We start from the raw sequence: 14,615 nt of genomic DNA on the forward strand, positions 1-14,615 counted from the left end.
AATAAAAAAAACTTTCCTTGAATTTTAATCAACTTTATTACAAAACAAAAGAAATATGTGGTCGTAAAATACTTTTCAAATTACAATTTTTTTAACAGACAGCTTAAAAAATAAAAAAGTACATAACGATTTTTTTACGATGAATTTATTTCAATTGTAAGTATAAAATACTGTTAAGGTTTCATTGACGTCAAATTTTTAATACTTAAAGCCGCAAAAGTATGGACTTTAAAATTTGTTAAAAACATACAAATTAAATGTTAATAACAATAATAAACTACAATAAACGTTTAAGGCATTTATGCATTTGCTTTTTCTCATAATTTATTATTTATATCATAAACTATATTGTGTTAATGTTATAAAAAATATTCTTCAAATACTTGGAAAAAAGGTTAACAAAAACAAAAATAATACAAGTTAGTATGGCACATAATAATTAAAGATTTTTCTTCTCTTAAAATAAAAAGTAATCAACATGATGATAAAATAAAAAAAAGTATCAAAATCAACAACTTAAAACTAGAACAAATCTCACGTGTGTTGCCATAGGCATAAAATAACAAAGTTAGAAATTAAATATATTAATTAAAAATAAAGTTATTATAAAAACCAACACTTTGTAAAGATTCTGTTTTAAAAATATTATAGGGACATCCATATTTGATGTTTTTTCCACATTGTCAGTTACAAGTACATATAAATAAAAGTTGTGAGTTTAAAAATGTTAAGTCACTATTTATTGTTTAAATTATTAATTTTTTTTGATAAATATTGATGTCTCATTTTGTGATCATAGATTTGATATTAGTAAGAAAGAGACAACAATGTTTAACGAGTAACTGCTTTAATAACTTTTAAAAAATGTTCTCATGGAGTCGGTTTCTGTCGGAGTTCTGTCGGTTTTCTTTGATGACAATAGTCATATAAATTAAAATAAAAAAGTATGCGCTTTATATAATCTAATGTAATAATTAATGTTGCAAATAAGGTATTACGCTTTTAATTTATAATAAGGCCTTATTCAATGGCTATGGCTCGTACCATTTGGTAGTTAAATAGTTTCATAGCACCTTTACATTTTAGACGTTTGAACATTTGCACATGTGTGGCATTAGCATTACAAATATTTGTATACAAATGTTTTAATTAAAAATCCTTACAAATATTATCAATTGTATATCATTATATATGGGCTGCCCTATAATGACTTTACTCGGTGAGTCTGTAACTAACTCCCTGTTGAATAGTTTTAAGTTAGCGCTATTGGGTAGTAAGTCTAGCTTAGATAATTCTATTTTGAGACAGCTGGCCTCGTTTTCGTATGGCTGGTTGGGTGGCAGAGGTTGTATGTGACCACTCCACGAAAATGGTTCACCGGAGACTTTGTTGTAAATTGTTATTGAGCCGAATTTTTGTGTTCCCTCCGTTGATAATGACTGTGAAAATAAATACTTTTTTGCTATAGAATATATATAAAATATATTTTGTTTTTTTCGAAAACATATCGAAAGTTTGTGAAGTTTGTTTGTAATTTTTTTTTTATGGTATAGGTTGGCGGACGAGTATATGGGCCTCGTGATGGTAAGTGGTCATCATCACCTATACACAATGACGCTGTAAGAAATATTAACTATTCCTTACATCGTCAATGTGCCACCAGCTATGGGAAATAACATGTTATGTCCCTTGTGCCTGTAGTTACACTGCCTCACTCACCCTTCAGACCGGAACACAACAATACTGAGTACTGTTATTTGGCGCTAGAATAACTGATGAGTGGGTGGTACCTATCCAGACGGGCTTGCACAAAGCCCTACCACCAAGTTTGTTGGAAACCTGTATTTACGTAAGTACCATATGGTGCGTCCAATGAAATAATAGTGGAGATAGTGATAACATTCGTAGGGAAATTTAAATCTTGCATTATATTAATGTAGTCAAATATATTACGCCAAAACACACCACGCCAACCTCAAATAAGTAGGATTAGTTGAGAGAGAAGATATGGTCAAATGTTTAGAAGACAAAAATCTTTGTTGAAGATCATCACTGAGTCTTCACTGATTAATTTGATTTTATAACTTAACAACACGGTAATGGGATATCATGAAGAAACATGTATGTATGGAATTAAAATTTGCAAGACGTGTATCCACCACGCGAGTAGTGGTAGTAGTAGATCAATCTCCCAATGTTTTTCTCATAAATGTTGAGGTGCCTTGATGTCCACAAAAGCGCGACTTTTAAGACATTTTCTCCCTTGCATAACCAACTTTCGTCGGTGTTTTTTCGAACCGATACGACTTGGGAACCTTCAAGAAAAGAGCGTACACTTTCCTCACCGGCAATGCACTTGCAAACTCCCTGGTATTGCAGAAGCCCATAGGCAATCACTTTCCATCAGGTGAGTCTCGTCTTGTCCCCGTACTTTTTTTTATGGTATAAGTTGGACGAGCATATGGGCCACCTGATGGTCACCATCGCCCATAGACAATGACGCTGTAAGAAATATCAACTATTCCTTACATGATCAATGCGCCACCAACCTTGGGTACTAAGATGTTATGTCCCTTGTGCCTGTAGTTACAATCGTATTACATGTGTAGGGCACTCACGGCGAGGCCGGCGCTGAAGCAGTCGGGGTCGCGGTAGCGCGCGCTGAGCACGTACAGCGCGTCGCCCAGCTGTAGCACGTGCCGCGCCCCCCAGGCCCCCCCGGGCCCCCCCAGCGCCCACGGCACCGCCCACTCGCCGCCGCGCTGCCGGTGTATGGCCAGCGCGTGCTCCTGCAGCACAAACGAGACCCGCCCATTGGCCAACTGCAGCTTGCTCTAGTCGAATAGGCTATTTGACTGGTCTTTTCAAATGTCAAACGTCAAATAGCCTATTCCCCCTTTTTTAGCGAGTTACAAATTATACCTTTTTTACAGCTCCTATTATGCTTACAAATTTACTTTTTATATCGCGGGGCGCTTTTGGTGACTCATCAATAAAATAGGCTATTTGACTGGTTTTTAAAAAGTTTATGTAAGTTTAAATTACAATAATTCACAATTTATTATTCGCATTGTCAAATAGTCTATTGCTTATCTCGGATAGTGTGTTATGACAACCATCCATGATCGAGTGGCGTGTACACTGGTTTCCATGGGTACACTCTGAGGTCCCAGGTTCGATTACCGGCCGAGTCGATGCAAATCACCATTAGTTTTCTATATTGAGAGTCGAGATGGCCCAGTGGTTAGAACGCGTGCATCTTAACCGATGATTGCGGGTTCAAACCTAGGTAAGCACCGCTGATTAATGTGCTTAATTTGTCTTTATAATTCATCTCGTGCTCAGCGGTGAAGGAAAACATCGTGAGGAAACCTGCATGTGACAAATTTCATAGAAATTCTGTCACATGTGTATTCCACCAATCCGCATTGGAACAGCGTGGTGGAATGTTTTCCAAACCTTCTCCTCAAAGTTAGAGGAGATCTTTAGCCCAGCAGTGGGAATTTACAGGCTGTTGTTGTAGTTAAGTTTAAAAGTAAACGTCTAGATTTGTCATAATGATGAACCCTATTTATCATTTTTGCTACTCAGATCGGGGATAATAAAAACATGGTGAACAACGAATTTAACAGTCTCACTGCCAAATACTAAACTTAAGCCCGCTACTGAGAAAGTTTTGCCGGAAAAACTCAAGATATTTTATATTGAACCAGCTCAGGATCTGTACAAGGGATCTCAATGTATGAATGCTTAATTGATTAGGCAGGTTTTGTTTAGTGATAAATTATAAATAAGGGATGCAATAAGAACCTTTTTGATGTGATATTCGAGTAGTATCTTGGGTCCCGCCCAAGTACAGAGCACGCATTGCGCCCTTACGTCCATTTCGATTTGTTCCATATAATCCTAAAATGTAACAAACATACAAGTTAACAAGATATACTTAAATAAACGAAAGGTACTAATGATGGGAAGGCAAATTTTTCATCAGAAACACCCAAAAACTTTTTAACGAAACCTGGGAATTGAACCCAAAACCACAGGATTTGTAGTCCCATTTCTAGACACTAAACAAGCAAGGCAATCTAATTTTAAGTATTGATACTTTCAATGTTTTAATTCACAAAGCCGAGAAACCGCTTTAACGCCAAGTTAAATTAATAATAATAAAACATATAAAATACATGGAACTAAAAGAAGAAATAGCACGTATGTGGCATTTGCAGAAAGTTACAATAGTCCCAATAGTTCTGTCTACTACTGGCGTCATACCTAGACAAATGCACATATCTGTAAAAACTTTAAATCTTCCAAATTTTCTATATGTTTATATTTGCAGAAGACCTACTAAACACTTGCAGAATTGTACGCAATTTTTTTGCATCTGATGGGAAACGGGAATTGCTTTAGAGCTTTCAATTTTTAAGACGTGTCTGACCACTTGGCTTCGGTCCATGAGAATGACGTAAATACTCTAAGCCGAGTTGATAAGAATAACAAGTAAAAATAATAATAATAATATATTAATAAATTACAGAAATATGTTCAAGACTAAACATACTCACCCCATCCTGGCTTATAATTTCAAGTGCATCTTCCACCATCTCCGGGATAGAGACGGTCGTGCTTATGTCTTGAGACGTGGCCAGGGATGACGTTGACGTGCTGAAATCTATTAACATTATGTCATTTCAATAAATAAACAGACGTACAAACGCACACAAACTTGCACACGCACGCACACATACATGCGCACGCTCGAAAGAGCACGTGACGTCACGGCAATGTATTTGAAGATTTCCAATCTAAATAAACAGACGTACAAACTTGCATACGCACGCACACATACATGCGCACGTTCGTGTGCACGCAATGCACGTGACGTCATAGCAATGTATTCGAAGATTTCCAATCTAAATAAACATACGTACAAACTTGCACACGCACACACGTACATGCGGACGTTCGAAAGAGCACGCAACGTACGTGACGTCACGGCAATGTATTTGAAGATTTCCAATCTAAATAAACAGACGTACAAACTTGCACACGCACACATACATGCGCACGTTCGAAAGAGCACGCAACGTACGTGACGTCATAGCAATGTATTCGAAGATTACCAATCTAAATAAACAGACGTACAAATTTGCACACGCACGTACGCATAGATGCGCACGTTCGAAAAAGCACGCAACGTACGTGACGTCAGGGCAATGTATTTGAAGATTTCCAATCTAAATAAACAGACGTACAAACTTGCACACGCACGTACGCATAGATGCGCACGTTCGAAAAAGCACGCAACGTACGTGACGTCAGGGCAATGTATTTGAAGATTTCCAATCTAAATAAACAGACGTACAAACTTGCACACGCACGTACGCATAGATGCGCACGTTCGAAAAAGCACGCAACGTACGTGACGTCAGGGCAATGTATTTGAAGATTTCCAATCTAAATAAACAGACGTACAAACTTGCACACGCACACATACATGCGCACGTTCGAAAGAGCACGCAACGTCCATGACGTCATAGCAATGTATTTGAATTTCATTATATAAGGGACACATCACACTGCACATTGACAACAACAACAGCAGCCTGTAAATTCCCACTGCTGGGCTAAAGGCCTCCTCTCCCTTTGAGGAGGTTTGGAACATATTCCACCACGCTGTTCCAATGTGAGTTGGTGGAATACACATGTGGCAGAATTTCTTTGAAACTTGTCACATGCAGGTTTTCTCATGATGTTTTCCTTCACCGCTGAGCACGAGATGAATTATAAAGACAAATTAAGCACATGAATCAGCGGTGTTTGCCTGGGTTTGAACCCGCAATCACCGGTTAAGATGCACGCGTTCTAACCACTGGGCCATCTCGACTCTTATCTAGATTTTAGATTGGAAATCTAATAAACATACGTACAAATTTGCACACGCACGCACACATACATGCGTAATGTATTTGAATTTAATTATATAAGGGACTCTTCACACTGCACATTGACAAAATGTCCGTAAATTCGAACAGTATTGGGTTACTTCAGTGGAACACTATCATTGTAATTCCATCCTGATGATCAAGCACACTCTAGCTTTCACTTGAAAGGACCCATTAATAAAAAAGTACATAAATAATAAATATGAGACAACATCACATACATTACTCTGATCCCAATGTAAGTAGCTAAAGCACTTGTGTTATGGAAAACCAGAAGTAACGACGGTACCACAAACACAAAGACCCGAGACAACATAGAAAACTAATTATAATCTACATTGACTCGGCCGGGAATCGAACCCGGGCCCTCGAAGTGGCGTACCCATGAAAACCGGTGTACACACCACTCGACCACGGAGGTCGTCAAAATTAAGCATATAGCCAGGATTGAGTTACCTGGTATTGCCAGGATATAGTTATTGTCTCCGCAAGAAACATTACATTGATTTCATAGACTTTGGTATCACTTACCGTCGCAATGTGAATAATTCCTTCGCGTCTGTTCTGAGAAGTGCAGGAATTCGTACAACCTCGGATCTATGTCGTGTTGGTTACGATGACTATCCACCTCGAACGCTGGAAATTATTATACGAGTATTTTTTTATGGTCGACGAGACGAGCATATGGGCCACCAGATGGTAAGTGGTCACTATCACCCATAGACAATGAAGCTGTAAGAAATATTAACTATTCCTCACATCGTCAATGCGCCACCAACTTTGGGAACTAGGATGTTATGTCCCTTGTGCCTGTAGTTACACTGGCTCACTCACCCTTCAAACCGGAACACAATCATACTGAGTACTGTTATTTGGCGGTGGAATAACTGATGAGTGGGTGGTACCACCCAGACGGGTTTAGACAAAGCTCTAGCCGCAATAAATTATAAAAACAATGTTGTTTAGCAGGCTTTTCATTAAGCACTTGTGTCTTTTTCTTTTATCAAAGTATCACCTCTAACCAATGCTTATAGAACACCCTATATTATAGTTTACTTGGTGTTACGTCTTTTTACAAGTCTGTCTAAATTGGTACCACCCACTTCATCACATATTTTATCAAACAACAGCCTACCTAACCTACCATACCTAGTCTGTTGTTATAACAGTTGATAATTAGACCAGCAGAATTATTCTGTGTATTATAACGCAACTTGTATTTATAAAATTAATAATTGCTGTTGTAATGCATTGGTTCTTAAAACGTAATAATTATTATAGTCAAATATGCATTTAGGCACAAGTGTAACCAATTATTAAGAGTGGGTATAGTATATAACAAAAATAAACTAACGAAACACATTGCAAAATCTATATATGTGTGTGTATACTATTAGTTATTAATATATTAGACATAAAATTCATGAAAATATACAGTAAATAGAGGGAGTTCTTGTACAAAATATAAAACAAAAGTAGCAAGCGTTTTATTTATGGAACTATGTATAATAAACTAAAATTCTGGAATGTAAAATTTGGTGGTATGCAAGGAAAGAAAATTTAAGCACAAATACATACATTGAACTTGCCCCAATTTGAAATTTTGAAACCAAGAAAATCAAAACGAAATATTTTTATAAGCAAACATAAATTCAATGTTGTTTACACCTATAAAGATGTATCACCTCTAATGTTACCCATATTAAATATTTTATTTTTTTAAGTGTTTAGTGATAATTCGATGGTGTAACTTTTTACAGTAAATAAATAAATAAATAAGTATGAAGATATAAAATAAAATGTGTTAAAACTTACAAGAAACATAAGCTTCGTTCGACACAATCGTCGAGGGTTGCGCCACACTAAGCGTGTCAAACATGCAAGCAAAGCAAAGTGCAAATTAAGTGCATGGGAGGGTAAAGGAGGGACCAGACATGATAAATTTACACATGATCATATAATAATTTGTATTATAAATAATCTTCGGTTTGAAATAAGTGTAATGCTGTTTCAACATTGATTATTGTTCTGAGATACATGCTATTCCACACACAGGAGGATTAAAGGCAAAGCAAAAAGGTAAGTTGTGGGACACATTGTTGGAACAAAGTATAGAAACTTGTTTCCCCTTTTCACATCCCAAGGATTTTGATGTTCATGTCGTTATTCGGAACACAAACTATTTCCAAATTTCATCAAAATCGGTTCAGCTGTTCAAGCGTATAAGTGCAGTCTCTATCGCAATCGTAATGAGGATTGATTGATATATTAATGTTTTGTTTTAAAACATTTTGTTTGTTAGAAAGAGATAGCGAGCAAGAGGGGAAAGGTTACCTGGAGTGCATGATTCCTGCCAATTTATTCTACTACTACTATTCTACTAAGTTTGAGTAACTTTGTTCCAACAACTATGATATTGAAACGACGTGACATCATTGGTCCAGAATTAGAATAGTCTATTTATCTAGGATGTACATTTAGGTTTGTTTACATATTTTTACTTATCTGATTGGGACAGCCCGTAGACGGCAATATATACGGCTAACCAACCAATAAACGAACATTGTTTGATGTTCGAAAGGCTTATTGTGATCACAAAGGAATTATTCAAAACGCATTATTTTTGCGAATCCATAGTTTATATCATAGACTATTACAGAATTCAACCAATGAAATCGCGTCTATTCGCGTTTATTGAAATAAATATAAATGTATATTTATTGCTTTCACAGTTAAAACAGCTTATAAGTGTATATAAGTTAACACGAATTGTTCAAAAAACATACAAATACGTTGCGCATGCGCATAGAACGAATATGTTGCGTACGCATTGCCGGATCGTCCATATAAGTTCAGAAATCAATGTTATAATAATTAATTCTTTAATAGAAGAAATGATCTGCATTTATTAATTAAATAATAATAAAAATTAAATCTGTAATTAATACTCACGCAGTTGCAACAATAGGTGTGCTGTAGACACATTTAGTGTTGGACGTTGTTGCTATTTGCAGCAAAGGCGCGTTTGTTAATAATTGACTTTTAAAATTGTATATATGTTCCAGCATAATTGTATTTGCCGGTCCTCTATTAACGTATAATGGATGGTTTTGACCTGAAATTTGATAAGGGATAAATTGTCAGTATCTTAAATGTGTCTTTTTATATAATTTTGTAGTGGAATTTGTGTTGTAATTGCATCACGGCAAAGAATCTAAAAATATAAACTTATGGTCTAACGCATATGCTATCTCTAATATTTCTATCATTCCAATTTCAAATTGGTAATCCGATTTGGTTTCTTCTGTTGAAAATTCATAATTGCAGTTCGGAGTCTGGAAGTTCAAATTGTTTACACCATCTTACAAAGAATGTAAAGCATGTACAGTCTGGGTAAGAAAAGGTTCGTCACCTTAAGATCTATTTTCGTGTGCTCAGTATGAGCGATAATCTGCTTTACCTATTGAATGACATATTGCGTCGCAATGATTTGATGTTTAGATTCAAAAGGCATTAAGAGTTTAAGACTTGATAAAGGAATGAATTTGAAAACTGACGAAGGTTTTCTTACTCGAACTGTACATAATTTTTTGGTCATATCCAATTTGCGGTCCCATCGGATTTAGAGAGTGAGGGGATAAAGAGTGCACTCATGTTTCGCACACATTATGACAAGTGTTGCAGTAAGTATAGTACGACACAAATTAGACGTAGCATCGGAAAATGCAATGGAATGAAAATAAAACCGATTACTGCCGATTTACACGACTAATAGAAATAGCTCCCTATCGCGCCATTCGACGCTATTCGTCGCTATAGATTCACGCGTCAGAGAAAGCAAGTGCATGTAAATCGACGCGTCAAATTGACGAATATATTAGGTCATATGATATTACAAGTTATTACGTTTGTGTAAAGATCATATTCGCATGAGAAATAAATATTGATAATTAAGGATAGCATACTCAATTCGGATGTGATCGGTTTTACGAATTTTGCCGATGCGACATCTAAGTTGTGTCGTACTATAGTCCCTTAAAAATGCCACTTGTAGCCGAAATTCTTCACTAGAATATATAAAAATGAACAACAAGTATGAACATACTTCTCTCAGCTTCAGTGCTGACATGCACATACAGTGGCTGTGTCAAATCTCTCCTATAAACATCACTGAATTTACTAAAAACATCACCGATCTTTGGTAATCTTTCATTATCTTGCATTTCTCTCAGTCTTTGACATCTTATTTGCTCAGCTCTGATTTTTTTGTGATAATAAACCGAATAAATATCCATATCGTTTTCTTTTATATTATTTTCAATACAAGGCACTTGGGTGTTATACATATTTGTGTATGCTGTGTCTATACTTGATAAATTTGGATATTGTGTTTGCAAATATTCATTACTTCTATTACCATGTGTGATATGGTCTGTGTTGGCATCAATACTATTCAATATATCTTGAATATTTACTTCAGTATTTTTGTAGTTATTTTTTTGTCGTGGTATTATATCAATATTACGTTTCTGTACTAGCGCATTGATCTTTGTCAAACTACCGTCTATTTTACGTAAACATACACTCTCGGTAGTGTGAAGATTCCTTGGTATTGTTTCAGATGGTATTAGTGGATATATGCCGCTTAAAGTTCGTTGACGCTTTGCTGGTATTGGATTTTGTAATAAATCCTGAAATTTCAAAAGATAAATATAATTATTAAGCCCAAATGGCCAGCAGAAAACCCAGAAAACTGTAAAACTGTTAAAACTATAGATTAAGACCGTAACTAGCAGGTTAAAATATGAGTATAACCAGTGTTCATAATATGCTAAAGTTTATAAATCATTACATATCATTTTTATATTGCAGCTTTAACCTTTTAATAAGTAGAGAAGAAGTTGTTCAGTTGTTTTTTAAAAAGAGGTAAGTTTTAAAAAAGTCTAATTGACTCAAAGGATGGTTCATATACTATAAATATGATTGAAATATCTAATTAGTAAAATTTATAATGCATATCTATATTAATATTATAAATGTGAAGGTAACTCTGTCTATCTGTCGCTCTTTCACAACCAAATAGAACCAAATTTCATGAAATTTGGTATGAAGGAAACATGAACCTACAAGGAAGGACATAGGCTACTTTTTTGCCTAACACATGACAACCAACACCCAAAAATGAGAACATACCCGTGAGATACTACTAGTATATTATAAATATACCTACCATGCTTTGTGTTAGCATTAAATGTGTCTTTAAGGCAGTCTTCCCATTGGTCAGTACACTGGGCCTGTGTTTTTTCACGACACACTTAGCCGTGACGTTGAACTGAGGAAATCCACCATTGTTTGTTATTATTTTGATTTTTGTTTCTTTTGGATTTGTATGCGACTTAAATACATCCTGACCATTCATTAATGCATAATTAGGTTTTAATGTTTTCATATTAAAACTTCTCAATATTCTACCACATGAATTTGCTGGATTTGGTGTGGGATTTTGATTAAGATTTTGTATTAAATTCCGTTTTGGATTATAAGTGATTAGAGGTCTGCGTTGTTCTGGGCTGCATCTCACATACATTTGACTTGAACGCTTTGGTGTCATTGTTATGGGTGGAGAAAAGCAGGATCTACTTGTCGACGCTACTTCTGTCATCTACAAATTAAAATATTTTTTTAATAAAAAAAAAAATTCAGACCATGTTTGGATTACTCATGAAAATCATGATTGATTTAAAAAAAAATTACTAGCATTGATATTTTTACTATATGAAATAAATTATTTATAATATAAAATGTATTTATAAGGAAAGGTAAAAGCTGATACTATAGTTTGTTGGAAATTAAAAAAGAAGATATATCTCTAATCTTAAGTAACATCCTTATATAAAAATATTCAATATTATAATATTATTATGAATGAGAAAATTATGCCAAAGCCTAAAAAGTATTGTAAAAAAAAGATTAATTTTTAAGGAAAGAGAAGATTCATTTAATTGTATAAAATAAAAAGAGATTATTGTTTTTAATTTTAATAAAAAATGAAACTTCCTTTAAAGTTAGATTTTATTTTTTATTAATAACAATAACATTTAATTTTAAATTATATCTTTTTACTTAAGGCTGTAAATTTAATTGTCTTTGTTTTAGTGTGATATGAGTTTAAAATTAAAAAATATAAAAAATGAACCTGCATTTTTCTTCTTTTACTTTCTCTTCTGGCTTTTGATAATTGCAATCGCTCAAGTTTAACTCTATGTATAATAGTATTAACTTCTCTTTCAGTTTTGAACTTCTTAGCTTGTATCAATTCTATTAAATAGACTTTCTGTAATGAAATAGGCTTACAGACTGTTTGTACCAGAAAAAAATATCTGTAAGTTCTATTTTTGAAATTAAATTTATATTGAGAAGGTATTATAACAATACATTTTTATAAAACCGATATCTACCTTTAGTTGTTACCACATGAAGTTAAAGTTTGTTGTATAAAATATTCGTTAAAAATAATTGTATATTAGTAATACATAAATGCATAGTGTTTTAAATATATTTAAAGCTCAAGGGTTAGTAAGCTTTTAATTATAAATAAAAATATCATTTATAATTTTATACCTTAAAATTTGATGGTAATCCAATAGATTTAGCCATTTGTTGCAAGTATCGGTAAGGTTTGTCTTCTAGAACACTGAGAGAAAGTTTTTCTTCATTATCCATGCTGTTCGAATATTCCCTAAGCTTAAGCACGTGCACTCAAAAACAATGTAAAAAAAATTAAATAATGTCAATCAAAACTGTTTTTATTATTATTCTAAGTACCCTCGGACCTCGAATGATGGGAAAAAAATCAATGGATACACTTTTTAAGCTTTTCATTTTGTTCCTAATATGCATTATACTATTTTGTAACTCACAAATTTAAAAAAAAATATGTATAATAAATACAAAGCAGATTTAGTTGTTTGAGAAATGAGAATAATTCAAAATCAAATCACACAGCACTAAGCGCTGAAAGCATTAAGCGTTATGATTTTGCTTCAGTTTTAACGAATATTAAATAACTGTTAATATAAGTAATACTATTTAATTTAAAAATATTCACAATTCTATGTTAATAATTAAGTATTGATTACTTTGTAAGTCTGCTAATTAAAATTCTTAGAGAAAAACAAACACAGCAATCTGTACTCTTGTCAAGAGATGTCGTTACTAGTAACAAATCCTATTTTGCAAGAATAATACAATAGCGTTAAATATGTTAAATATACAATTTATTATTATATATTATTATATATATTAATTATTATTTATTATATATATTTAGTATTATATATATTATTATAACATGGATAGATGTATTAAATTTGTTTTTTAAAGTGCTGTAATATCGAATTGGGGCACAATCCTGTATTGATATTATGTATACAGTGTGGCAATAAATAAATAAATAAAATAAATAAATTTTGCACTAATTCGATTCTTACATTAAAATAAGGAAAAGTTAAAAACATAAATTAATAATAATGCTGAGACAGCAATATTTTCTTTTAATATGATTATAAGTAATTTTATTTTACAACCACATCACAATTAATAGTTTATTTCACAATTGATTAATTATATTTATAATCAGTATTTATTAATGAATGGTAGTACAGTAGAATTTTCTTCATGTGCCTGTATTGTTCTTGTAAATGGATGAACAGGATTTCTACTGAAACAATATATTTATTCTGTTATTTTTATAAAAGTATAAATAATAAAAATGGAAACTTTTTACATTAATTGGTTTATGTATGTATGTCTAGTAAATTTACGCTATAGAATTGGTTGCTCTCAGAACTGACCGTGTAACATGTAAAAAAATTTCAATTAGCGTCAATGGTAAGTCATCACCACCCATAGATATTGGCCATATCAATGGGTGTGATATAACCATTTCTTGTGTCACCAACCAGTTGGGAATTACAGTGGACCCTCGGTTATCCAACAAATGTTTTGCAGGGCAGTTTCGAACTATCGAAATTGTCTGATTATAGAATATCCTACTGTCTAAGACTAAGACCCCAATAGTCCGTTTTTTTTTTTACAAAAGCGTACATTGTATTCCAACAAATTCCATACAACAACAACAACAGCCGGTAGATTCCCACTGCTGGGCTAAAGGCCTCCTCTCCCTTTGAGGAGATGGTTTGGAACATATTTCACCACGCTGTTCCAATGGTTGGTGGAATAAACATGTGGCAGAATTTCTATGAAATTTGTCACATGCAGGTTTCCTCGCGATGTTTCCCTTCACCGCTGAGCACGAGATGACAATAAAATAAAGACAAATTAAACACATGAATCAGCGGTGCTTGCCTGGGTTTGAACCCGCAATCATCGGTTAAGATGCACTCGTTCTAACCACTGGGCCATCTCGACTCTTTACAAATTCCATATCCAATGATAACATTTTATATGTATTATCTCTGTATAAAGGATAGATCATGTAGTCAGATTCAAACTAAGCAATCAGAATCATAATAAAAAAAGCGTCGATCACAATAGTGGTGACGCACAGGCTGTAACCTGTTCAATCATGCATTATCTTCATAAGCGAAGATTATCAAAAAATATTCAATAATAGTAGACATGTCGGAATACAGAGGATGCCGCATTAGC

General features: G+C 33.8%; 1 pseudogene; it reads right to left on the minus strand.

The window, feature by feature from the left end:
* Positions 1–1,145: 1,145 nt before the first annotated feature.
* LOC124539350 lies at positions 1,146–12,851 on the minus strand (annotated as a pseudogene).
* Between the last annotated feature and the right edge of the window lie 1,764 nt (positions 12,852–14,615).

The sequence above is a fragment of the Vanessa cardui genome, chromosome 22 (assembly GCF_905220365.1).
Source record: "Vanessa cardui chromosome 22, ilVanCard2.1, whole genome shotgun sequence".
Classification (NCBI taxonomy): Eukaryota; Metazoa; Arthropoda; class Insecta; order Lepidoptera; family Nymphalidae; genus Vanessa; species Vanessa cardui.